Source organism: Lissotriton helveticus (genome assembly GCF_964261635.1).
Source record: "Lissotriton helveticus chromosome 1_1 unlocalized genomic scaffold, aLisHel1.1 SUPER_1_unloc_16, whole genome shotgun sequence".
In the NCBI taxonomy this organism is placed as follows: Eukaryota; Metazoa; Chordata; class Amphibia; order Caudata; family Salamandridae; genus Lissotriton; species Lissotriton helveticus.
Genome location: NW_027611655.1, coordinates 3687394 through 3713801, shown reverse-complemented (window position 1 = coordinate 3713801; position 26408 = coordinate 3687394). Strand labels below are relative to the sequence as shown.

General features: G+C 50.0%; 1 protein-coding gene across 2 annotated transcripts in view; it reads right to left on the bottom strand.

Annotated features, from left to right (window-relative positions):
• Positions 1 to 26408, bottom strand: part of LOC144805601 (uncharacterized) — a 69244-nt gene that overhangs the window by 39521 nt on the left and 3315 nt on the right. The window contains exon 1 of one of the 2 annotated variants that reach the window (XM_078672124.1): positions 9550 to 9791. The exons of the other annotated variant lie outside the window; for it this stretch is intronic. The gene's annotated coding sequence lies outside the window, so the exon portion shown is untranslated. Of the gene's footprint in view, positions 1 to 9549; positions 9792 to 26408 lie in introns of those variants that run through there. 2 annotated transcript variants of the gene reach the window in all.

Below are 26408 nucleotides of genomic sequence, written 5' to 3'. Positions count from 1 at the left end.
GCCACTCCTCCTCTGCACCCCTGGACAGGCCTCACCTCATCTGCCCCTTCCCTGGACAGGCCTCTCCTCTGCATTCCTGGAAAGGCCTCTCCTCCTCTGCACCTCTCTCCTCCTCTGCACCCCCATGGACAGGCTTCTCCTCCTCTGTACCCCTCTGCACCCATGGACAGGCCTCTCCTCCTCTGTACCCCTGGACAGGCCTCTCCTCCTCTGCACCCCTGGACAGGCCTCTCCTTCTCTGACCCCTGGACAGGCCTCTCCTCCTCTGCACTCCTGGACAGGCCTTTCCTACTCTGCACCCCTGGACAGGCCTCACCTCCTCTGCACCCCTGGACAGGCCTCTCCTCCTCTGGACAGCCCTCTCCTCCTCTGCACCCCTGGACATGCCTCTCCTCCTATGCCCCCCTGGACAGGCCTCACCTCCTCTGCACCCCTGGATAGGCCTCTCCTCCTCTGCACCCCTGGACAGACCTCACCTCCTTCGCACCCTTGGACAGGCTTCACCTCCTCTGCACCCCTGGACAGGCCTCTCCTCCTATGCCCCCCTGGATAGGCCTCTCCCCCTCTCCACCCCTGGACAGGCCTCACCTCCTCTGCACCTCTGGACAGGCCTCTCCTCCTCTGCCCCTCCTCTGGACAGGCCTCTCCTCCTCTGCACCCCTGGACAGGGCTCACCTCCTTTGCACCCCTGGACAGGCCTCACCTCCCATGCACCCCTGGACAGGCCTCACCTCCTCAGTACCCCTGGACAGGCCTCACTTCCTCTGCCCCCTGGACAGGCCTCACCTCCGCTGCACTCCTGGACAGGAATTCCTCCTCTGCCCCTGGACAGGCCTTTCCTCCTCTCCTCCTCTGGACAGGCCTCTCCTCCTCTGCACCCCTGGAGAGGCCTCTCCTCCTCTGCACCCCTGGACAGGCCTCACCTCCTCTGCACCCCTGGACAGGCCTCTCCTCCTCTGCACCCCTGGACAGGCCTCTCCTCCTCTGCACTCCTGGACAGGCCTCACCTCCTTTGCCCCCTGGACAGGCCTCTCCTCCTCTTATCCCTGGACAGGCCTCTCCTCCTCTGCACCTCTGGACAGGCCTTAATTCCTCTGCTCCTCCTCTGGACAGGCCTCTCCTCCTCTGCCCCTCCTCTGGACAGGCCGCTCCTCCTCTGCCCCTCCTCTGGACAGGCCTCTCGGTGAAGGATTCTCATTAAGGAAAGAGGAGCCCAGAGTTCATTCCACTCCATCCAGCGCCTCTGACTCTGCCCTGAGCCTCGGGGCGCTATGCACAGGCCGCGAAGACAGACACTGCTCCCCTGGACAGGCCTTTCCTCCTCTGGGCAAATGAAGAATTAGCCAGTAAAAATAAAGAAAGGAGCATGTTCAAATGCGCCCTGAGACCTTCCCACCAAATGATCCAGACCACAAACGGGCCACTCTGACAGACTATATTGATGGCACCACCAACAGACGTAAACAAATCTTCACAATTGTGAAGGATTTCACCTCACCATCAGCCGCCTCGAACTCGATCACCCCCTCACAGGACCGCTCTCAATTCTTCAGCCACAAAATCACTGCCATTTACAGCAGCGTTAACCTGCTACCGGACCGGACAGGCCCAGTCCAACACTTCCCGATCTCATCCAAAGAACCAAAGCCAATCCAATAGTCGGCCACCACTATGAAGTTCATCCTCTCAGGGGGCCCATCAGACCCCTGCCCCAGCAAGCATATTCCAGAGCACTGCAACACATCAGCGCTATGCTCACAATCATTCCACCTTTTCCACAACCTTCAGAATCCCGGTGGTGAGCACTCTAGGACCCGTACTCAGGCGAAGGACAACTATCTTGTGGAAAAGCCCACTAGCTTGCAAAGACCACCGAATGCGGTCCTGTTACAAACTCCGCTGTGTTAGGTAATCGCTGCCTGAAAGGCCTCTGCATGGTATGCAATCAGTATTGCGCGTGATGATTCTGTGGTTTAATATGGGACTAATAATGCCAATTATTACGTTCCAGAGAACGACCACGCATCTGCGCTGTGATTCCCAAAAGCAGCGATTGCTGACCATGCTGGGTATGGTTAGTGTATAAAAGGGTGCCGGTTCAGAACCGCGTGATTACTATTCCAGTAAATGATTGAAGTAACCCCTTCCTTCCTGAGCTTCCATGATAAACTGGATCACTCAGTTTTGTTGACGGAGTTTGTTGGCCAACGTTTCTTCAGCTGAGCGCCTTGGTGGTGAATACGCTCGCCCTGCCACACTTCCGGCCTCCACTCAGGAGAGTGTGAAACCCCTGGTAAGGGCTGAGTCCGGCCTCCACTCGGGAGAGAGTGAAACCCCTGGTAAGGGCTGAGTCCGGCCTCTACTTGGGAGAGAATGAAACCCCTGGTAAGGGCTGAGTCTGGCCTCTACTCGGGAGAGAGTGAAGCCTCTGGTAAGGGCTGAGTCAGGCCTCAACTTGGGAGAGAGTGAAACCCCAGGTAAGGGCTGAGTCCGGCCTCCACTCGGGAAAGAGTGTAACCCCTGGTAAGGGTTGAGTCCGGCCTCCACTCGGGAGAGAGTGAAACCCCTGGTAAGGGCTGAGTCCGGCATCCACTCGGGACAGAGTGAAACCCCTGGTAAGGGCTGACTCCGGTCTCCACTCGGGCGAGAGAGAAACCCCTGGTAAGGGCTGCGTCCGGCCTCCACTCGGGAGAGAGTGAAGCCCCTGGTAAGGGCTGAGTCCGGCCTCCACTTGGGAGAGAGTAAAACCCCTGGTAAGGGCTGAGTCGGCCGAACTTTTTAGCGTTTCAAGCATCATCATAGTTTTGGTTCTAACTTGAAGGAATAGACAAAATGTAACCTGATTTCTTGCGCTACCAGTAAAGACCCTTATTAGTTGAAACAATTCCAGGGAAGGCAGCTCCATAGAGACAAACCCGTTTGGCTGAAGAATAAAGAACCTGATTCAAAAATATTATTGTTCAGTTCATATAACTTTCTTTCGCAGCCAGATGACTTAACCTGGGGCTTGAACTATTGAAGGAGAGGGAGAGAAATGTTTAATGAAACTCTTTAGGGAATGTATCCTTGTAGCAGTGTCTAGAATCGGGTGTAGCTAAGGTGTTAAAAGGTTATCGTTGAACAAGTGGCTTCACCTGATCACCTTTATCTTGCAGCCTAATTTTAAGAGAGCCAGTACAGAAACAGAAACCCTCAAAAAACAGAATATAGAGAGAGAAAGTTCTAAGTTCACCAAACAGGGTAAAAAACCTAATCCTTCAAAAGCGGGGGGAGTTTTATGGGGAACTCAAAACTTAGGTTCCATCTGAATATTATGTATGCTTTCTTTTTGAAATCTCGCTCCTCGCAGTTCCTATCCCCTAAGCCCCTTTCCCTTGCCTGGCCACTCCAATACTCTGTGCTAATACAGCATTCAGAGTTGGTGGTGTCTGGGGGTGGATCTCTCGATCTTAATACAGACCCCGAGGAAGAACTGATTGAGAGAAAGACACCACTGTCCTCCCACTGCTGAAGAAACCCCTCAAACCCTTAAACGCTCGCCAAGCACAGGCAGATCTCCCTGCTACCATTCCCGGTTTACATCCTGGAGAAAATGGTCAACAGACACTTTGTTGAATACCTCAAGGACCACCAGCTCCTCAAAACCACTCAGTCTGGTTTGAGCCCCAACCACAGCTTGGAAACTGTCCACATCCCCGCCATGGATGACATCCGCATGACTCTGGACAGAAGAGACATGGTGATCTCATTCTCCTGGTCCTCTCAGTAGAGTTTGACTCTGGACAGAAGAGAAATGGTGATCTCATTCTCCTGGTCCTCTCTGTAGAGTTTGAGACAGTCTCCCACCCCATCCTTATCCAATGCCTCCAGATCAGAATCCAACGAGACGCACTCCGATGGATCTGCTTCTTCCTGACTGGAAGAACCAAGTCAGTCATCCTGTCACCGTACACGTTGCATGCCGGTGAACTCGTCTGCTGAGTTCCACGCAGATCTTCCCGGAGCCCGACCCTCGTCAACGCATACTTGATCCCTTTAGCTAGAATCATCCACTCTCATAACACCAACGTCCTCTCCTATACTGACACACAACTGTCTCTCATGGTCAAGACGCCCAGTACCCGGATTAAGTTTTATTCCTGTGTGACTGGAATTGCCCACTGAATGAAGATCAACTGTCTAAAACACTGACAGACTTAAACCGTGATCTTCGGGAAAAGCACGTCAGCGTGGGACTCCACCTGGTGGCTACTAAAGATAGGACGAACATCTACCCTCACCACCCATGCCAAGAATGTCAGGATCGTCATAGACAGCAAGCCTTGACCCGCCAGATCAACGCAATCGCCTCCACATGCTTCAACTCCCTCCACATCCTCTGCAAGACCTTAAAGTGGATCCTCACAGAATGCAATAAGACCGTCACCCGTGCACTCATAACGAGCAGACCGGACTACGGCAACGCCCTCGATGCCGGAATCAACAAAACCCTGCTACACAAACTCCAGACCAACCAGAACACCTCAGCCAGACTAGTCCTCTGAATCATATTCTAGTATGGGCACCCTCAAATTTAGAGATGTACAAATAACAGTTTTGTAAATTCGCCATTGTGACAGAAATTCACAGATGAAAATGTTGTCACAAATGGCATTTTTGTCCTACTCATTTTCAATATTTCGTTATTTCAACAGTCAGCATCTTTGGGAAAATCTTGAGGGATCTACGTATATGACCCCTTTCTGAATTCTGAGTTGTGTCTACTTTCAGAAATCTGCAACTTTCCTGGATCCCCCCTGGGTTTCACAGTGGATTCCACCAAAAACTGGAAGAAAGTTGAGAGCACAAAAAATAGGCAAAATGGGCTAAAACTGTTGTAAAAATATTGTTTTTGTCCCTACAAGCTGGGAAGATGGTGACCTTAGCACAGAAAATGTTCGATGATGACATTTAAAGGAAAAAAACTGTTTTCTCTGGAGCACTTTTTCCCTATTTTGCCTATTTTCTGGGTCCCCTCCAGGGGAATCCAAAAACCCTGGGTACCTTTACAATCCCCTGGATGTTAGACATAAGAGGGTGCCAAATTTGCCATGGGTACCTTTTGTGAAAAAAAGTTATGTACCCTAAGCACAAACTACCCAAAATATGTTAAAAGAAAGTGCTCAGCACGCGGGGGAGGGGAGAGAGAGGGGCCAGAATTTAAGGGGTCAATGTGAGCAGTTAACAAACATTTCAGGTAGATTTATTTTCCAGAGCGAACAATTAGGGGAATTTTTCAGAAGAAAACTACTAATCCAAACAAATCTGTGGTATTTGCACATTGGATCTTTCGTTATTTGAAAGGGTTCTTTAAACATGAAGCTCCTGGTTTGATCGGAGTCAATTAAAGGGCAGAAGTTACACAACATTGTGGAAAACAGAGGCAACATTGAGCACAGGGGTGCAGTAACATTTGTTGTACATGCACATGCAGTGTATACCTTTGAAATGTTTTATTCATGGGTGAACTTTGGTCCTATAGATGCCGGTACTACGCTTTCCACTCCTACAAAGATGCAGCCGTTCCTACTCAGCCCCAAGCATATCACGACCCGGTGGACCCTTTCACCCGTCCAGTTCACAAGATTGGTTTGTTGGTCACTTACCCCCCACATACCTCAGAATGTCAGACAGGCTCGGTACACACAGTATCCTGTATAGGTGGCTCAGACAGCATGTATTGCAGAACAAAGCAGGCAGAGCGGGTCGAGTGGGACCTGTACCACAGACACAGGGTTCCATACAAGCAATCTGTCCACGGACTATAAGCGCCACTACGTGCAAAGTGCCTGTAAAAAGCAACAAAACTGCCTTCTGGATTGCTTGCAACACCAACCAGAGGAGCAGCATTGTGGCGATGAGACGTCCCCTTGGAATGGAGCCACCTTCAGAGGCGTACAACACCTGGGAAAGTATCTACACTGCTACGTATGGCACACCCTCATTGGTGGTACTACCTGATGTACTAAGGAAAGTACAAATGAGTACAAGGCTGCACCAGCCCTAGATCTAGGAAAGAGATGAGGTATCAACCGTACTACCCATGGCACGTCGTCATGGGCGGTACTACCCGATGTACTAAGGCAAGAACAAATGAGTGCAAGGCTGCACCAGCCCTAGATCTAGGAATGAGATGAGGTATCAACCGTACTACCCATGGCACGCCGTCATGGGCGGTACTACCCAATGTACTAAGGCAAGAACAAATGAGTACAAGGCTGCACCCTCCCGAGATTTAGGAATGAGATGAGGTATCAACCGTACTACCCATGGCACGCCGTCATGGGCGGTTCTACATGATGTACTAAGGAAAGCACAGCCCGGATAGAAGAGCCCAGCTTAGGCCCGGGGTCCCCGGATAGAAGAGCCCAGCTCAGCCCCAGGGGCCCCGGATAAAAGAGCCCAGCTCAGCCCCAGGACCCCGGGATAGAAGAGCCCAACTCAGCCCCAGGGGCCCCCGGATAGAAAAGCCCAGCTCAGCCCCAGGGGCCCCCCGGATAGAAGAGCCTAGCGCAGCCCCAGGGCCCCCAGATAGAAGGGCCCGGATCAGCCCCAGGGGCCCCCGGATAGAAAAGCCCAGCTCAGCTCAGCGCCAGGGCCCCCAGAGAGAAGAGTCCAGCTCAGCCCCAGGGGCCTCCAGATAGAAGGGCACAGATCAGCCCCAGGGGCCCCCGGATAGAAGAGCCCAGCTCAGCTCAGCCCCATGGACCCCCGGATAGAAGAGCTCAGCTCAGCCCCAGGGCCCCCAGATAAAAGAGCCCAGCTCAGCCCTAGGGCCCCCGGATAGAAGGGCCCAGCTCAGCCCCAGGGGCCCCCGGATAGAAGAGCCCAGCTAAGCCCCAGGGGCCCCGGATAGAAGAGTCCAGCTCAGCCCCAGGGGCCCCGGAATAGAAGAGCCCAGTTCAGCCCCAGGGGCCCTGGATAAAAGATCCCAGCTCAGCCCCATGGCCCCGGATAGAAGAGCCCAGCTCAGCCCCAGGGGCCCCCAGATAGAAGAGCCCAGCTCAGCCCCAGGGGCCCCGGAGAGAAGAGCCCAGCTCAACCTCAGGGACCTGGATAGAAGAGCCCAGGTCAGCCCCAGGGGCCCCCGGATAGAAGAGCTCAGCTCATCCCCAGGGCCCCGGATAGAAGAGCCCAGCTCAGCCCCAGGGCCCCCGGATAGATGAGCCCAGCTCAGCCCTCCAGGGCCCCCGGATAGAGGAGCCCCAGAGGCCCCCAGATAGATAAGCCCAGCTCAACCCCAGGGGCCCCGGATATAAGAGCCCAGCTCAGCCCCAGGGCCCACAGATAGAAGATCCCAGCTCAGCCCCAGGGGCCCCGGATAGTAGAGCCCAGCTCAGCCCCAGGAACCCCCGGATAAGAGAGCCCAGCTCAGCACCAGGACCCCCGGATCGAAGAGCCGAGCTCAGCCCCAGGGCCCCGGATAGAAGAGCCCAGCTCAGCCCCAGGGGCCCCAGGATAGAAAAGCCCAGCTCAGCCCCAGCCCCCCCCGGATAGAAGAGCCCAGCTCAGCCCCAGGGCCCCCATATAGAAGAGTCCAGCTCAGCCCCAGGGGCCTCCGGATAGAAGGGCACAGATCAGCCCCAGGGGCCCCCGGATAGAAGGGCACAGATCAGCCCCAGGGGCCCCCGGATAGAAGAGCCCAGCTCAGCTCAGCCCCATGGGCCCTCCGGATAGAAGAGCCCAGCTCAGCCCCAGGGCCCCCAGATAAAAGAGCCCAGCTCAGCCCCAGGGCCCCCCGGATAGAAGGGCCCAGCTCAGCCCCAGGGGCCCCCGGATAGAAGAGCCCAGCTCAGCCCCAGGGGCCCCGGATAGAAGAGTCCAGCTCAGCCCCGAGATAGAAGAGCCCAGCTCAGCCCCAGGGGCCCCAGATAAAAGAGCCCAGCTCAGCCCCAAGGCCCCGGATAGAAGAGCCAAGCTCAGCCCCAGTGGCCCCTGGATAGAAGAGCCTAGCCAACCCCAGGGGCCCCGGATAGAAGAGCCCAGCTCAACCTCAGGGACCTGGATAGAAGAACCCAGCTCAGCCCCAGGGGCTCCGGATAGAAGAGCCCATCTCAGTCCCAGGGGCCCCCGGATAGAAGAGCCCACCTCATCCCCAGGGCCCCGGATAGAAGAGCCCAGCTCAGCCCCAGGGCCCCCGAGTAGAAGAGCCCAGCTCAGCCCTCCAGGGCCCCCGGATAGTGGAGCCCCAGCACAGCCCCAGAGGCCCCCAGATAGATAAGCCCAGCTCAACCCCAGGTGCCCCGGATAGAAGAGCCCAGTTCAGCCCGAGGTCCCCAGATATAAGAGCCGAGCTCAGCCCCAGGGCCCCCAGATAGAAGATCCCAGCTCAGCCCCAGGGGACCCGGATAGAAGAGCCCAGCTCAGCCCCAGGTACCCCCGGATAAGAGAGCCCAGCTCAGCACCAGGACCCCCGGATAGAAGAGCCGAGCTCAGCCCCAGGGCCCCGGATAGAAGAGCCCAGCTCAGCCCCAGGGGCCCCCAGATAGAAAAGCCCAGCTCAGCCCCAGGGCCCCCCCGGATAGAAGAGCCCAGCTAAGCCCCAGGGCTCCCATATAGAAGAGTCCAGCTCAGCTCCAGGGGCCTCTGGATAGAAGGGCCCAGATCAGCCCCAGGGGCCCCCAGATAGAAGAGCCCAGCTCAGCCCCAGGGGCCCTGCATAGAAGAGCCCAGCTCAGCCCCAATGCCCCCGGATAGAAGAGCCCAGCTCAGCACCAGGGGCCCCGGATTAAAGAGCCCAGCTCAGCCCCAGGGCCCCCTGGATAGAAGAACCCAGCTCAGCCCCAGGGCTACGGATAGAAGAGGCCAGCTCAGCCCCAGGACCCCCGGATAGAAGAGCCCAGCTCAGCCCCAGGGGCCCTGGATAGAAGAGCCTAGCTCAGCCCCCCAGGGGTCCCCGAGATAGAAGAGCCCAGCTCAACCCAAGGGCCCCCGGATAGAAGAGCCCAGCTCAGCCCCAGGGGCCTCGGATAGAAGAGCCCAGCTGAGCCCCAGGGGCCCCCGGATAAAGAGCCCAGCTCATCCCCAGGGCCCCAGATAGAAGAGCCCAGCTCAGCCCCAGGGGCCCCGAATAGAAGAGCCCAGCTCAGCCCCAAGGCCCCCGGATAGAAGAGCCCAACTCAGCCCCAGGGGCCCCCAGATAGCAGAGCCCATCTCAGCCCCAGGGGCCCCGGGATAGAAGAGCCCAGCTCAGCCCCAGGGGCCCCTGGATAGAAGAGCCCAGCTCAACTCCAGGTGCCCGGATAGAAGAGCCCAGCTCAACCCCAGGGGCCCTGGATAGAAGAGCCCAGCTCAGCCCCAGGGGCTCCAGATAGAAGAGCCCATCTCAGCCCCAGGGTCCCTGGATAAAAGAACACAGCCCTCCCCAAGGGCCCCAGATAGAAGAGCTCAGCTCAACCACAGGGGCCCCCGTATAGAAGAGCCCAGCTCAGCCCGGCTCCTGCAGAGATTCCCCCAGGTTTATTCAGTCTATTTCCACAAACACAGCAGAAAGTGCTGACAATCTCCTACCTGAGCAGAGACCTGTGCAGATGTGTCCAGGTTCTCTACTCCCCCTGGGGGGCCGTGGGGGGCAGATCTGGGGTCCCAGGGGGGGCAGGGGCAGATCTGGGGTACGAGGGGGGTCTGTAGATGAAGGTCGCTGCACAGACAGACAGGGCTCCTTCCTCCTCTGCAGCAGGCTGAACACACAAAGAGAGGCAGGAAGTGATGTCAGCATTTGCTGCTGGTGCTGTCTCTGCCGCCGCTGACCCAGAAGAGGAAACCCTTCTCCCTTTCATCCCACGGGCAGCTCAGTGGATTCATCAGCAGGCGAGGAGCGCCCTCTGGTGGCCGCTGACGGAACCGCCGCCTCCAGCAGGGAAACAAGCATTGGCGCCTGTAAAGACACAGACATGGGTGTTATGGGAAACAAGCATTGGCTCCTGTAAAGTCACAGACATGGGTGTTATGGGAAACAAGCATTGGCTCCTGTAAAGACACAGACATGGGTGTTATGGGAAACAAGCATTGGCTCCTGCAAAGACACAGACATGGGTGTTATGGGAAACAAGCATTGGCTCCTGTAAAGTCACAGACATGGGTGTTATGGGAAACAAGCATTGGCTCCTGTAAAGACACAGACATGGGTGTTATGGGAAACAAGCATTGTTTCCCAAGTGTGTGTCCTGCAAAGACTCAGACATGGGTGTTATGGGAAACAAGCATTGGCTCCTGTAAAGACACAGACATGGGTGTTATGGGAAACAAGCATTGGCGCCTGTAAAGACACAGACATGGGTGTTATGGGAAACAAGCATTGCTGCCTGTAAACACACAGACATGGGTGTTATGGGAAACAAGCATTGCCTTCTGTAAATACACAGACATGGTTGTTATGGGAAACAAGCATTGGCTCCTGTAAACACACAGGCATGGGTATTATGGGAAACAAGCATTGGCGCCTGTAAACACACAGACATGGGTGTTATGGGAAACAAGCATTGGTGCCTTCAAAGACACAGACATGGGTGTTTGAGTCCTTGACAGGGTCTCGTATGAGAAACAAGCATTGGCGCTGGCAAAGACACAGACGTGGGTGTTAAGACACTCACAGTCGGAACACTTCTACTTCCTGGTTTCTTAAGCAAACACCAAACAGGGTCCATCTTCGACTACTTTTGAGAAATGTCACTCGAGGGGATTTAATTCAGTGTAATCTCACGCATCCTTAGCTCTTTCAAATTTTTGTTTCTGTTTTGTTTCTTGTGCAGCGAGGTCTGTGCTTTAGACTGACTTCTCCGAGCCAAAGCAGGGACCAGAGCTGCACACCTGTGTGTGTGTGCGTGTCTCTCTGTGTGTGTCTGTGTGTGTCTGTGTGTGTCTCTGTGTGCGTGTGTGCGTGTGTGTGTGTCTGTGTGTGTGTGTTTGTGTGTGTGTGTGTGTCTGTCTGTGTGTGTGTGTCTGTCTATGTGTGCGTGTCTGTGTGTGTGTGTCTGTGTGTGCGTGTGTGTCTGTGTGTGCGTGTCTGTGTGTCTGTGTTTGCGTGTGTCTGTTTGTGTGTGTGTGTGTCTGTGTGCGTGTGTGTGTCTGTCTGTGCGTGTGTGTCTGTGTGTGAGTGTCTGTGTGTGCGTGTCTGTCTGTGTATGTGTGTGTCTATCTGTCTATGTGCATTTGTGTGTGTGTGTCTGTGTCTGTCTGTCTGTGTGTGTGTGTGTCTGTGTGTGCGTGTCTGTGTGTGTCTGTGTGTGCGTGTGTGTGTGTCTGTGTGCGTCTGTGTGTCTGTCTGTGTGTGTGCATCTGTGTGTATGTGTCTGTGTGTGCGTGTGTGTGTGTCTGTGTGCGTGTGTTTGTCTGTCTGTGTGTGCGTGGGTGTGTCTGTGTGTGTGTGTGCGTGTCTGGGTGTGTGTGTCTGTGTGTGGGTGTGTGTGTGTGTCTGTCTGTGTGTGTGTCTGTGTGTGTGTTTGTCTGTGAGAAGTGTGTTGTGCTCTTCTAAGTGTGACCGCCCAGCTCTATGAATCATAATTTGAAGGGGCTGAGAAAAGATTTGTTTTTACCAACTATGTTTGTGTATGTGTCCGAACTGTCAGGGCCTCTTGTCCCGGAACAGCTATCCCCGATAGAAGATTAATTCACACATATGAAAATGTATACAATACACAATTATTTTAAAGATGTAAAGGCAGGATTTGTGAGCAGTAAAAGTGACGTTTATGCTGGTAAAGAAATACTATTGGTGCTTTTATGTTGAAAGAACATAGAAATCGCTTTGTGACTTGGCAAGTTTTCCAGTTTGAGCAAAAGAGGGAAACTCAAGCTATGTAAATGCAGACTCGCACTATGTTGGAGAGAGAATCTGGGTCCTGGAGCAGAAATAGGGTTGCCACCTTTCCCAGAGAAAAATACCGGCCTCATGTTTTACATTCCATTATAACATAACGGGGTAACCCAATAAATATCCGTGGACCTGGGTATCAAGAGGTACAAAACAGTTAGTCCTGGAGCAATAAAGTCTAAAAATATTCAGATATAAAAGACATAGGCACCTGTTGACTTTGTAAAGGTAAATTCAGTTTATTATTCATAGATATACTTCTAGAACTGGTAGAAGGCACTACCTTATTTAATGATAGTCAGGAGGTTGATCCCAGATAAGGGTGTGTATGCTAGTGGTATGGAGCCTGGCCAAGTTTTTGAGAACATCACAACGTTAATTGTGTATAGGGGCAGGTTGCATGAGAAGAGTCCTACCTTGGAATCTCAGTTTCCGATGCGAGAGGTTCATCTAATATATCACCCTGAAATACCAGAGTTAACAGACCAGCCCAGTACTTTTACTAGAGCGGGTGTAGCAGCCCATTTCCAAGAACAGTGGGCCTGATTCACAGACCTAACTTAAGACAAAATCCTAAACTTACGACCATTTTGGTATTCACAGTAGGCACTTACTCATTTCGTATACACAGAAGTCATTGAGGAGTCCTAAAGTTAGGAGTCCTAACTTTAGGACTCCTAAACTGAGAAAAACCCTAACTTTAAGACTTTCAGTATTCACAGAAGGCATTTAGGAGTCCTAAAGTTAGGAGTCCTAACTTTAGGACTCCTAAGTGCCACCATTGGTCCCAGAGTATCAGTGTACGATCCAGATCAGGCAAGAAATGGAAGTTCATCACAGTCAGTAGTAGGAGAGAGAACTAGCTCTGAAGGGAATGGCACAGTGAGCGTGATAGCTCAATTGCCGAGACCCAGGGAATTGAGCACACCATTGCCAGTCACTGAAGACTCATCAAGGGGACAGATGGAGATTAGGACGGCGAGGTCGAGATCCCTTGCCGATTCGAGATCAGACCTAAGAATGTGGGAGCCACCCGTGAGGAATCGGAATGACAGGATGACAGCAAGTTGGGATGATGGAAGCGAAGGGAACAAACCAGTCCTTATGGATACAGCCAAAGGGAATAGGTGTAGAGAACAGAGCAGAGGAAGCGAAGAATTGAATCGTGCATCTAGTCGAGGGACTCTGAAAGCGGACATAAGGGCAAAGATGCTGGATGTAGTGAGTCTGAAAGCAGAGGTAGATGAGATAATCGAGGGAAACTTACCTCTGGAGAGAGTGGAGCATTATGATTCAGATGAGTTATTGTTTGTAGCAAAGGATGTGACTCGAAAGGCAAGGTGGGTACATGAGAAAATGTCTGCCTTAGGGAAGAGGTACAAGGTGGATTTGTCCAAATCAAATATGTTACAAGGGCGTAACATGTTGCAATACAGTGAGCAGAAACTGGAAAAGAAGAGTGTCATTGGATTAAGGACATTCGGGAACTGATTATAGAGATACACGCATGGAAAATGCTCGAAAAGTGGAAAGAAAGATGGCCCAAAAAGAAGAGTGCTAAAAAGAGCGTAGGAGAGACACCACCTCCGGGAGGGGGAGTGTTGGGAGTACAGAATTACCCTTTGCGGGAGGTAGCTAGTAGACAGTATGTGCCTTGGAGTAGAGGTGACTTAGCAGCGTTCACAAATGACTTCCCTAAGCTGAGGGAGAAACCAGTTGAATAGTACAAACAGGTTGATCGCTTTGTTAAGATCTCAAAGGTGTTGTGGTTTGATATGAATACGCTGTTTGACACTGAAGTTCCAAGAGATTTGTGGGCAGCTTGTAAAGTTGTTATTGATTGGCCTACTTATAAACTAGTTAGAGATTCTGTTACGAATGGTCCTTCGCCTATTGTCATGAAGAAGTTTGAACAGATGATCACATTGCTGAAGTCCAAGGTAGAGCCACAGGACATTGATTGGGTCAATATAGATCGAACGGTTCAGGAACCGAAGGAGACGGTACATGAGTATTATGAAAGACTTTTGCAAGTCTTCAAACAGTACAGTGGGTTAGATAAGTTAGACCCTAAAGACATGGGACAGTTCATTTCAAAGTGTGGTTTGGGTCTGAGACAAGAGATTAGAATTATGATTCAGCAGCATTTGATCTGTTGGCAGAACAAGCCAGTGGATGACATACTGCGATATGCCAGGTATTGCAGTGATGAGGTGGACTCGAAGCATAGGAAGCTTAAAGATAAGCTGATGTTAGTCCAGATGAAAGCTGCTGATAAGGGACTCCAGATGCAGCCAAGTGGAGTAACATTAGGGAAAAAACAGGGAAGTAATCAGGGAGGAGCACAGAATGGTCAGGATCAGGGAAAGGGAAAACAAGTAGACCCCAAAACGGGAATGGATGTGGCAACACTGAAGAAGACCACTGCATGTCATCTTTGTCACCAAATCGGGCATTGGAAATGCGAGTGTCCATTGAACCCAGCAAATCAGTTGCAGCAGGAGGTAGAGACAGTGCAGGTGCCTGAAATGATTAATACTGTGACAAATCCCAGATCGATGAAAGGGGGGACATTGGTTCCACAAGTGCAGGTTCCCCAGCCACCGAGAATCCCTCAAGGGACTCGGACATACCAGCAGATGTCTCTCTTTGATGGGCTTGACGAGTACAGTCCTGACTCGTTGGTATGACGGTGCCTGAGGGGGAGGAAGACTGTACTCTTGGGGCAGTTTTGGAGGCAGACCAGAGGTGACCGTTTGTAGAAGGTGACATTGACGGGCATCCTACCACCTTTTTGGTTGACACTGGTGCTACCCGTTCTACTGTTAGATCTGCAGTAGTTCCCAACCTATCCCTCCCGGAACAATCAGTCCAAGTTGTAGGAGTAGCAAACAAGAAAATGACAAACCCTTTGACTGAGCCGATCCCTGTGAGAAAAGGGACTTTCCGAGATAGACATCAGTTTGTGGTATGAGACTCAAGCCCAATCTGCCTGTTAGGAAGGGATCTTTTGTGTAAGCTTAACTGCACTATTTACTGCATAACAGATAGACAATTTGATATATCTGTACTAGTCGAGTACCCATCATCATGCATGCATTTCCTTTTCCTCCCATAACAGATTTATGATGCTCGGCTGGCAAGATGAATGGGTTGTCCATGTGTAATGTTTGTCTTTGTCAAACCTTTCCCTTAAATCCCACTTTCCATTCATTCATTGAACCCCTAACCCTCTTCCTCCCGGCTGTGTGATTTATTGAGGTGTGGCTAAATCAAATTTACATCATTAGTTAATCACACACTTGCTGGGGCGGATGTGGTGAAAGCAACACCAACTCAAGGCGGGCGAGGACCTTCTTCTGCTCTAAGTATATAGCCCACACTGGCATTATTATATATATTATATTGCCCACCCATCAGCATTCGATATTCAAGATTTTCCAGAGGAACATAATCCATCATAATTGAAAGCATATTGTATAGTGACTGTTAATTCTGCCCGAACATACAGTAGTGCGCCCAAGTCTAATCCTGGTTACCAGGAGTGTTTGTTTAGCTTTAGTATTGCACAGGTGTGGGCAGCCACTGGGGCTAAGATGAATAGAGATAAAGAAGCACAGAAACGATTCAGTAATTTGAGTGCTGGGTCTTCGACAGGTACAGAAGTTGGCATCACTAAAAACCCTAAACATGAGGGCCTAATAGCTAAATTTGTCAAACTAGAACGCCTAAATGAAGCGGAACTTAATAAATGGTGGGACGCTGCTACCCTTAGGCAATATCTCACACTGAATAGAATCCCGAGAGGGCTTAGAACACAAATAGTCCCAACTTATGAAGATTTGGAACCAGATCTTTTGGAAAAGGAATTGACTAATAGTTTCAAAAATGTAACGCATCGTGGTATTAGAGACTTGAAGAATATTGAATTAAGGTGAGATGGTATGACGATGAATGCGGAATTTTTGTTACAAAGGATTTGGGAATGTATTCCTTATAAATGGGGGTACGTGCCCCTCTGTTTTACAGGAATGGTGATATAACTAAAAGTTATCGACATATCAAGGGGGTTTTGCGAGACATTGCGATCTGCACAGGAAGTTTGTTTGGATAGTGCATAGGTAACGTATGCTGTGAATGGCGATAATAATTGGGTTATATAGACTTGTATTTTCTTTTACTTATATGGACTAATTGGATTAGGGAGGAATTGTTTGCAAAAACAGGCAGGAAGGAATCCAGGGTCAAAGGAGTAATAGTCTCCAAGAAGGAGGCATTCTCGACTCGATTGAAGGCTATACTGTTGAAAGCACTATCTCTCACGGGGAGGAGCTTGAGAATATTTTGCACTTTAGATGAGAAAAATAGTGCAAAATCATTACACGGGCGACCGGAGAGGTCAGGAATCGTCGGTGGGTCAGGGACTTTGAGTCGTTTATTTGCAATCTGGAAAGTTTCCCTTGGAGAGTTAGCAGCCAGATCAATCTTTTCCTGAAAGCACAGAGCTTGGGCTTTCTTAATCTCCCCTTTGTAAGTTCGTAACATTTCTCTGTATCCTAGCTTCTTGGTGTGGAAGAAGTCTTTCCTCCAAAGCCTCTCCGACTTTTTGCAATGCTGTTTCAGAACGTGTAGTTCAGGGGTAAACCATGCTGTTTTATTGGATCCGACTCTTTTCCATATCAGTTTTTTCGGGAGTACTAGATTGAGTGTACCATCGATCCATGAATTAAAGCTGTTATACGCTGTAGTAGGATTGGGGCCCGGGGCAGGTGGGGACTGTCCAAGTGCATGGAACCAGGGGCGGCTAATAGTTTGAGTCAGCTGAATGTTTGATCCTGTAAAAATGGGGGATCAGGAAAAGAGAACAAGGAAATGGTCCGACGAAGGAAGGGGGATCTGAGGTTTACCTTCTAGATCTTCCAGGCTGGAGAAAATAGTGTCAAGGAGATGCCCTTTAATATGAGTGGGTAGGAAACTCGTCTTCTGGAGATGATAGGAGGCAAAGTCTTGGACAAGCTCACTGGCGATCACAATGGAAGGGTCGTCAAAGTGTAAATTAAGATCTCCTAGGAGTGTAAAATTCGCCTTAGTATTTGCAAAAGCCATGGTTGCTTCTAACAAGGAGTTGCAGAATTGGCCTGAGGCACCCGGGGGGTGATATATGAGAAGACCTGAGAGTGTAAGTGAGGGGGAGAATTCAATGGAAAATAGACCATTCTCACAATCTGCTATTGGGCTACTAAGGAGACGGCAGGTTATGTTATTTTTACAAATAATGGCAATGCCACCGGCCAAGCCTGTCATTCTATCAAGCCTTTGGATTAGATACCCCGGCAGAAGGGCTCTAACTATATCGGGCTCTGCACTTGCGGAGAGCCACGTCTTGGTCAGGAACAAAACTTCCCGTTCAAGCTCTGCCAGCAGCAATGAGAACTTTATTGAGTGTTTTGGTAGAGATCTACAGTTAAGCGGTAGTAGGTTAAAAGATGTTCCCGCAACAGCTGAGGGGTGTGGGGAGGCCAAAAGCTCAAAGTGGCAATGTGGACATTTGTACTTCGGATCCTCTGGCATGATCGATTGAGCACATTGTGGCCTCAGCGGCATGTTCAGCTGCCACAACTGAGTCCTGGGGCATCCACAGCGGGCGATTATCTAGCATACTTCAACTCCAAACTGAAGACAGAAATCGTGGTAGATGCCAGGCCATTTGGACTAGGTGCGATTCTGGCGCAATACAATGACGAAGATGACCAACACCACATCGTTGCGTATGCCAGTTGCAGCCTCACCGACACGAAAAAACCATATTCCCAACCGGAAAAAGAGAAAAAGAGAGCCTGACGGTTGTGTGGACTTGTGAGCATTTCACCTCTTTGTATATGGCAAGCACTTAACACTCATCACCGATCATCAAGCTCTGCCAACCATCTTTGGGAACCCCTGGGCAAAGATGCCTCCGCGGATCGAACACTGGGGAATCCGTCTGCAAGATTATACGTACACCATCATTCACAAACCTGGGAAAGGCAGAGAACCGGGCAGATCATATCACGGCATCTACAAGCTCTAATGCGAGTGCGGCACTCTGTAGCAGAAGAATACCTACATTTCGTCATTGACCAAACCTGCCCACCTGCCGTTCCATTAGAAGCCATCATTGAAGCTTCTGCTAAAGATGCCATGCTCCAAAACATCATGCATCATGTCCGCACAGATTCATGGTGACACTCAGAAGAGCCAAAGATGAGTGACACCATCAACACTCAAGAACTTATGGCATTCAAACACGTCAAGGATTAACTCCCCATCAGTGCCAATGGGTTGCTACTAAGAGATCGGAGGATTGTCATCCCTCACCAACTGAGACTAGGAACCGTCAACCTGGCTCACGAAGGACACCGAGGAGTAGTAGCCACGAAGAAAGCGATGCCAGAGCACGTCTGGTTCCCTTCCCTTGATCAGATGGTAGAGACCACACTCCAAGACTGCTCACACTGTCAATTGGTAGGGCGATAAGAATCACATGACCCCTTGCAGATGTCGGACCTCTCAGATAGTGTATGGCAACACGTAGCCATCGATTTCTTTGGCCCGCTGAAGTCAGGAAAGTACATCATCGTCATCATGGACGAGTACTCCGGATTCCCCATCGCTCACCAAATTTCCTCTACCGAAGCAACCACTGTCATAGCTGTTATCGACGAAGAATTCGCCGCGTGGGGAACCCCCACAGTGGTGAAGACTGATAATGAACCACCTTTTAACGGACAAGAATTCAAAGAATTCCCAGAATTCGGGAGACGCATGAATTTCAAGCACTGAAAGATCACTCCCCTGTGGCCCCAGGCCAACGGGATGGTGGAACGATTTATGACCACCATAAAAAAAGACAATGCAACAAGCTGAATTAGCTCATCGTGTCATTCAGCCGGCGCTAAAGGAATTACTATGGGCATACAGGACCACGCCACACAGCACCACAAATCAATGTCCTGCCACTCTGATGCTCTGGCGAATTCCATGCACTTGGATACCAACCACAGATGCTGGCACTCAATCCAGAATCACAAGCTCAGACCACGAGATCCTGGTAGAACTGGATCGGATCAAGAAAGCAAAAATGAAAGAATATGCAGACTGCCGCAGACATGCCAAGACGTCTGACATCCGAGAAGGAGACTGGTTGCTGGTAAGACAAGCAAGAAGAACCAAATCGGGCAGCCGCTACTATGCTCATCCGTTACAAGTAACAAGAAGGAAACGACCGTGATTACAGCTGAGTCCGAAATCAAGAGAACAACCAGAAACGTGTCACATTTCAAAAAGTGACCCAACAGCATACGCTCAGGTTCCAAATCCTGACGGGCACACAGACTTGTCGAGTCAAGAAGAGAGCTGCCATGAACCCAGGCAGGTGTCTGAGGCCTGGGACTTGAGAGAAGGGCGCCTCACCAGCCGACCACTAATCAGCCGACCATGAAGAACCATTCGGAAACCCACCCGACTCATTGAAGAACTCTGAGAGAGACATAAAACATTCAAAATACAAAAGGGGGAGGTGTTGTGTCGCCATGCCTGACCTGATTGCATCCCAAGGTCAGGCATGGCAGGAAAGGGAAGGGGAGGAGCCTGGGGGAGAATAGGGCAGTTTGCGCTCGGGCACGGTTGAATAAAGATGTGTCACAATGCAGCCGGTGTCCTGTGTGTCTTTGGGGGCAGGGAATGTGAAACCCTTATAATGTAAATAAAATGCAGTGCAATGTGCACAGATTCCCACGTTTAATTACAACCACTCACAGTGTCAGTAATAAGTGATGCAGTGTGTTAATGTTTTCCCTGTAAATGTTCCCTGTAGTGTGAGCAAAAAGCAGCGCTCAGATTTCCTCTACTCCTAAGGCCCCTCTTAGTATAAAAATCAATGCACCTAACAGATCTGTAAACGCTGCTTATATTATAATAAAGAACAGTGCAGTGCCCCACGAAATGTAGTAAATGCAGTGCAGAGATTACTCAGAGTACAGTACGATGCAGTGCACAGAGTCTTTAAAGTGCAGTAAGATGCAGTGCACAGAGTCTTCAAAGTGCAGTAAGATGCAGTGCAGATTCCTCATAGTGCAGTAAGATGCAGTGCACAGATTCCTCATAGTGCAGTAAGATGCAGTGCACAGATTCCTCATAGTGCAGTAAGATGCAGTGCACAGAGTCTTTAAAGTGCAGTAAGATGCAGTGCAGATTCCTCATAGTGCAGTAAGATGCAGTGCACAGATTCCTCATAGTGCAGTAAGATGCAGTGCGCAGATTCCTCATAGAGCAGTAAGATGCAGTGCACAGATTCCTCATAGTGCAGTAAGATGCAGTGCACAGATTCCTCATAGAGCAGTAAGATGCAGTGCACAGATTCCTCATAGTGCAGTAAGATGCAGTGCACAGATTCCTCATAGTGCAGTAAAATGCAGTGCACAGATTCCTCATAAAGCAGTAAGATGCAGTGCACAGATTCCTCATCGTGCAGTAAGATGCAGTGCACAGATTACCTTCAGGATTATTCAGTCTATTTCTACAAACACAGCAGAAGGTGCTGACAATCTCCTACCTGAGCAGAGACCTGTGCAGACGAGTCCAGGCTCTCTCCTCCTCCTGGGGGGGCACAGGGGTGGGCAGGGGCAGATCATGGGCCTTGGGAGGTCTGTGAGGGTCTGAAGATGAAGGTAGCTGCACAGACACACAGGGTCCTCCCTCCTCTGCAGAGGCCGGAAGTGATGTCACCGCCGCTGCTGGTGCTGTTTCTGCCGCCGCTGACCCGGAAGAGGAAACCCTTCTCCCTTCCATCCAGTGTGTGCTCAGTGGGTTTCATCGGCAGGCGAGGAGTGCCCTCTGGTGGCCTCTGATGGAATAGGAGTTGTTGGTCTTTTTATAAGAGATGCACTGTGTGTAACTCCACCCAACACACCTCACGGCACCTTCCCTTCATGAAAAGCATGACAACTAAGTCTTGATGATAATAAGCAAAGATTTTTAAAGTAATAAAAGTATATCTTTTTCTATGAAACTTTTGCCCCTGACCCTGTTACATTTATTGTCAAAAAGAATTGTTCTAGGTGTGTGTTATGTGTTTCCCTTCTGGTAAAACTCCTAAAGAGATTTATTTCCATGTGAGTCATTGTTTCTTTGTTTCTATATACATAACCATGTATGTGGAGCATTAAACTAGAATGTTTGTATTATAAAAGTAAAAAAAAGTAAACATTCTGTGACGTGCAGTACAGCATAGTGTAAGATACTGTAAGAATAGAAAAATTAATGTTTGCGTATTTTTTTGCGTAATTTAGCATTCGCGGCGCCATTTTCTATGTGTTTGCCATTTTGAGTTAAAAATCTAAACTAATCCTTCGTCATTTCTGAGAAGAGGCCTCTGCTGAGATTCATTTCTCGAGGCTGGGCTTTGCTTCACTAATGAATACATTGTCCTTATTCGCGCATACCTTTCCCACTAGATAGAAGCCTTCTCCCACTTGTCTAGTGGTGGGCACAGGCAGAGCGACCTTGAGTAGTAGAGAGTGGCCTAAGAATCGAAACATATTCCTCTGTACTTCACTATTTAGCTGCATCTCCCTGGAAAATCTCATTATGGGCGTGCCTTCATTGGTTTCCTAATTTAATTTGTTTGCCCAAATCCTCTTCGATCAATCTACTGTTTCTAAATTCTTGTTATCCCTGCATTATCCTGTTTACTAACTTTGTTATTTTATATTTCTAGTGTCTGTATTTAAATTTGTACCTCAAACTACCTCTGTCTGTATTAGTCTGTCTGTAGCTTGCTTTCTTCTGGTTTTTCAGTCAGCTTTCCCTCTCCCCTTAACTATTTTGTGGACTGCCTTGTGGTGGTAATATAAGACTTAGAGAACCCATTGGTCCTCACTACTACTAGTACACTAGTACTACTACTCTGCTGTGCAGATTGCATGCCCAAGTAAGGTATTATACCCGTGTTTGTTGAGATGGGAAGGCTTTCTTTTACTATCTCATGTCCAATCAGTAAAACCAGAGAGGGGCCATGGTCACATTGGATACCACAAAGTTGTGTCTTCTGCTCTTCATGTCATCTAGGCTTAGTAATATTTACATATTAGTAGCAGTTGATGGTGAACTGAATACCGTGCACCACGGCTGAAAGGAAGTGTGAGGAGGACGGCACCCTTACATTTTCCTACCAAGAAGACCTTAAGTCCGATTGTCCGCCCAGTCTTATTTCTTTTCAAAAACCCAGATTCACCAATAGCTCTAGACCAGTATTCTTCAATCTGTGGGGCGCCCCCACTGGGGGGGCGTGACACCTTCCCAGGGGGGGCGCGCACTCCACTACAATCTGACCTTTGTTCCGTCCTCCGTGCAACTCTCCCAGGAGGGGGTTAATTCACGGAGGTGACAGCTTCAACAGCAGTGTGATACAAGGAGTCTCCTCTGCTAAAAACGAAAGCATACAAACAGACACGCTTTCGGTTTTAGCAGAGGAGACCCCTTGCCTCCCACTGCAGCTGAAGCATTTCAGCGCTGTGAATTAACCCCCTCCTGGGAGAGTTAGCTCTTCCCAGACGGGAGAAAAGTTTCCAGAGTTCGAGTCTCGGCATTGAAGCTGAAAATCCAGTGATTCTGGGCAAATCACTTAATCTCCCCGTGCCTAACAAAGAAAATGAATATGTCCTCATGTAATGCAACTTGTGCTATGTAAAGCGCTCTGATACCTGATTCAGGTCAAGTTTGCGCTATATAAAACTCAGTAAAAAAAAAAAAAGTGGGCTCTGGCCCAGGGCCCCAGCCTTTCAAAGGGGGTGGGAGTGTGTGTGTGTGTGTGGGGGGGGGGGGGTTGGGGGTGGTGGTGGTGAAGGAGCCAGCACTATTCTACAGTATTGCCCTCATTACCTTGAATCATTTTAAAACATAATGTTGTAAATAGCGCTTTTCAATTATTCATTTTCAATGTGTATAAGTCTATTACAGACATTTTGCAGACAAAATGTGTTTATGCCTCATGCGACATCCATATAAAAAGTGTATTTTAGATCAATACATGACCTCACATATGAGAAATAGAAGGGTGTGACAGATTATTTGCAGTAATATTAGTGAACTGCTGTTGTGTTACATACTGAAAACACACATCACTATCTCTGAATATCCGATGTACACACATTTAGTATTTGACCAAAGAAGGCATGAAAGAGCCGAGACTAGATCTTAAAATCAAAGCTTGTCTGAACAGGGACCCCGAAAATACATTTGGCCCACACCACAAAATCCTTAAAACGTCCCTGAAAGTTTCTTTTAAAATTACACAGGCAGGCGCGCAAAATGCCAGCCAGCCATGTGTTGTTTAAACAGCTTGCAAATTGCAGTTTACTAAACAATCTTATTGTATTGAATGTTATTCGCTGAATATGCCCGGAATGTGCGCGTGGCGGTCGAGTCCAGAAATTTCTGTCAGGTGGTGGGAGGGCCCAACATCTAAAAAAAATCACCTGGGGGGGCTTAACCTACAAAAGTTTGAAGACCTCTGCTCTAGACACTGAGTCCAGTCCTTTACAGGTTGTCTTCTTGAGCGACATTTCAAAAATTGCCACCAACAAAATGCCCAACCGGATATTTTATTATTTTTTATAGGACATATTGTCTGTCCCTGAATTGTAGTGATGTGTGTGGTGTATGTATTTTCAATCTTGCTACGAAAGAGATATGATTAGGGGGAGGTGTGTATGGCATCTAAACAATGTGTAATGTTTTTTCTAGCCGTACCGACCACAAGTGTCAGGGCCAGCGGAGACGGCGATGCCAGCCAGCAGGGAGCAGATGTGGCAGCTGCAGGGGGTGAGCCAGCAGCACTGGTGGGGGCGGTTGTGAGTCTTATTGCTTGCTTATTTACAATTTATACACTCGCTACAAGAATGTACACTGTACTGTTGAGACTAAGTTGTGAATAGTCAAGGACACCCTTTACTTAGCATCAGCATATACAGCGGGAGTTGAGTAACTAATAGCCTCTTCTATCTTCAACTCAGCAAAGAACGTTTTATGACGAAATCTCAGACCTTGATGGGTTGACGGAAAAGCAAAAGAAGCTTGGAAGGAGGAAGGATGGGTGAAATGTAATATCACTGTCAGAGAAGGATGTGTGGGTGAAGGGATGATAGAGGTGGCTGATAGGATGCATGGGCGGTTGAAGGATGGGTGAAAGGTGAAAGAAAGGATGCCTGCCTGGGTGGGTGAAAGTGTATGGTTGTTGGACTTGGCCCTCTTGGCAGGGTCATCCCTGAACTTTTTGCTTTCCTCCTGTATTTTGTCTGACCGGTTTTTGTTGGTATAACGACTCTGGGCACTTTACCACTGCTGACCAGTGCTAAAGTGCATATGCTCTCCCTACTGTAAATTGCTATATGTGATTGGTTTCCATGACTGGCTTATTTGGTTTACTGTCAGTCCCCAGTAAAGTGCACCAGGAGTGCCAGGGCTTGTAAACACAAATGCTGCTGGTGGGCCTGCAGCACTGGTTGTCCCAGCGGCCTAGTAAAATGTGCCTAGGGTCTGCCATTGCAGAACCTGCGTGCAGTCTGGTGCTGTCATGCTGGCTGGGCAAGTGCACCCACTTGCCTGTCCCTAAACCTTCCCTTAACTTCATATTAGTCACCCCTATGGTAGGCCCAAGGGTGGGGTGCATTGTAAGCATAAGGTAGGACAAGCCCTGATGTATGTGGCATGTCCTAATAGTGAATTACAGCCGTTTTCGTTTTTCACTATTGTAAGGCTACCTGTTCTCATAGGCCAGAATGGGCTGCTGGAATTACTCTACTCTATAATTCCAGCAGGCTCAGGGAACATGGTAGAAAGTCAAGTTTAGTATGCCTGAACTCAGAATAATAAAATACTTCTTTTAGTAAAGTTTATTTTAATATCCTGTGTTTGCAAATGCTACTTTTAGAAAGTTAGCATTTTCTTGCCTAACCATTTCAGCCCGCCTCTGCCAGGATGTGTATCTGTTGTCTGGGTTGTGTAAGTGACAGGGCTAGGGATGACAGGTGGCGAATAGAGGGATTACACCAGAGTGGGTGGTGGGAGTGCCCCTTGACTCTGAATAGGGCTGTGCTCTGTCACCACAATCCTGGCTCCGCCCCCTGGGGAGCGACTGATGACTCTGCCCGACACCTGGTCCAGGAAGAGGGAAGACTGTCAACAGAGTGCTCGTGGACTGTACTTGTCCTCACAATGCTGGCTCCACCTCCTGCGGAGCGTCTGCTGTCCCTGCCCCACACTCTGAAAGAAGAAACCAGAGCCTGGAAAACAAAGTGCTCAGAGACTGACTGGATTAGGCAAAGGCCCCTGGACTGCAAGAACAAAAGAAATGGTGTATAAAAGAGGGAGCCCTGCTCCTAAGAAATTAGATCCTGTTGACGCCAAGAAGAAACTCTGCCTGAAGAGAAGGACCTGGAAAAGCTACATGGAGGACTATTGTCTCTAATCCTGAGAGACTGGCCTGTGGTAGGTTCCTTGCTGTAAGAAGGAGAGAGGAAGAAAAGACTGAGAGACGTTTTATTCACTTGTGCATCTTAAACAAATCTCCAAGGGCTTGCTGGTGAACTTGCCCCCTGAACTGCGCCCCAGGAACAGTGGGCGCTACCCCTCCCTTGAAGAAGGAAGCTGCTGCTGGTGTATTTCCCCCTTCAGCACTGACCCCGGTGACCTGAGTGCGACTGGGAATCTGTCCCACACTCTGAGAGCCTGTGCGCCCCATCCCGCTGAGCAAAGTGACCTCTGACCGACTGGGCAACAACTAGCATCGTGAAGGCCTGGCCTAAACACCGCGACCTGCTGAAACATCGAGCCGGAGCTCGCACCGCAAGAACGGACCGTCCAATCCAAACAACGTGAGTCTGTGGCCCCCGAGCTGTAGAACCCACCGTGAAGACTGCCTGCACCTGAACTCGCCCCTCCATTACGACGCTCTGTTGACAGCGCCTCGCCGCTGGATTCACCTCAAGCCGCTGCCCCCTCCCTCTTCAAAACACAGAACGGACCATAAGATCAAGAAACCCCAACGCACTGCTGCCCTCCGAGTGCAGGATCTATTGTGCCCTCAAGCTGTAGCTCGCAACGAAGGAGAAGCGCACCTCGACGTGGGACGCCCGATCTCCACCTGTGTTCGTCCGCCCGACCCCCGAGATCAAGGTACTGTACTTGTGCGCGGTGCGAGTCGCATTGAAGCTACGGCTCGCACCGCCCTTTGTGCCTCAGGAGCCCCTGGTACGCTCCGCATCGTGCGTCGCGCCCGGACAGAGGTGTCCGCAAGGCGCGGGCTAGTGTAAGGCCCGGGTGGAAGTAGCAGTACGAATCGTACCCCTATTCCAAAACCGGCCACGTCGTACACGTCTAACGCGAGGCGCATGAGCTTTAGCGAGGCCTTCCTGTTTTCACCATACGAGGCGCACAGGAGCACTAAGAGGCGTACAGCCTTAACGAACATTGCCAAAAAGCACCGCATCTTGCTCTAAGTATTGTGGAATCCTTTTTA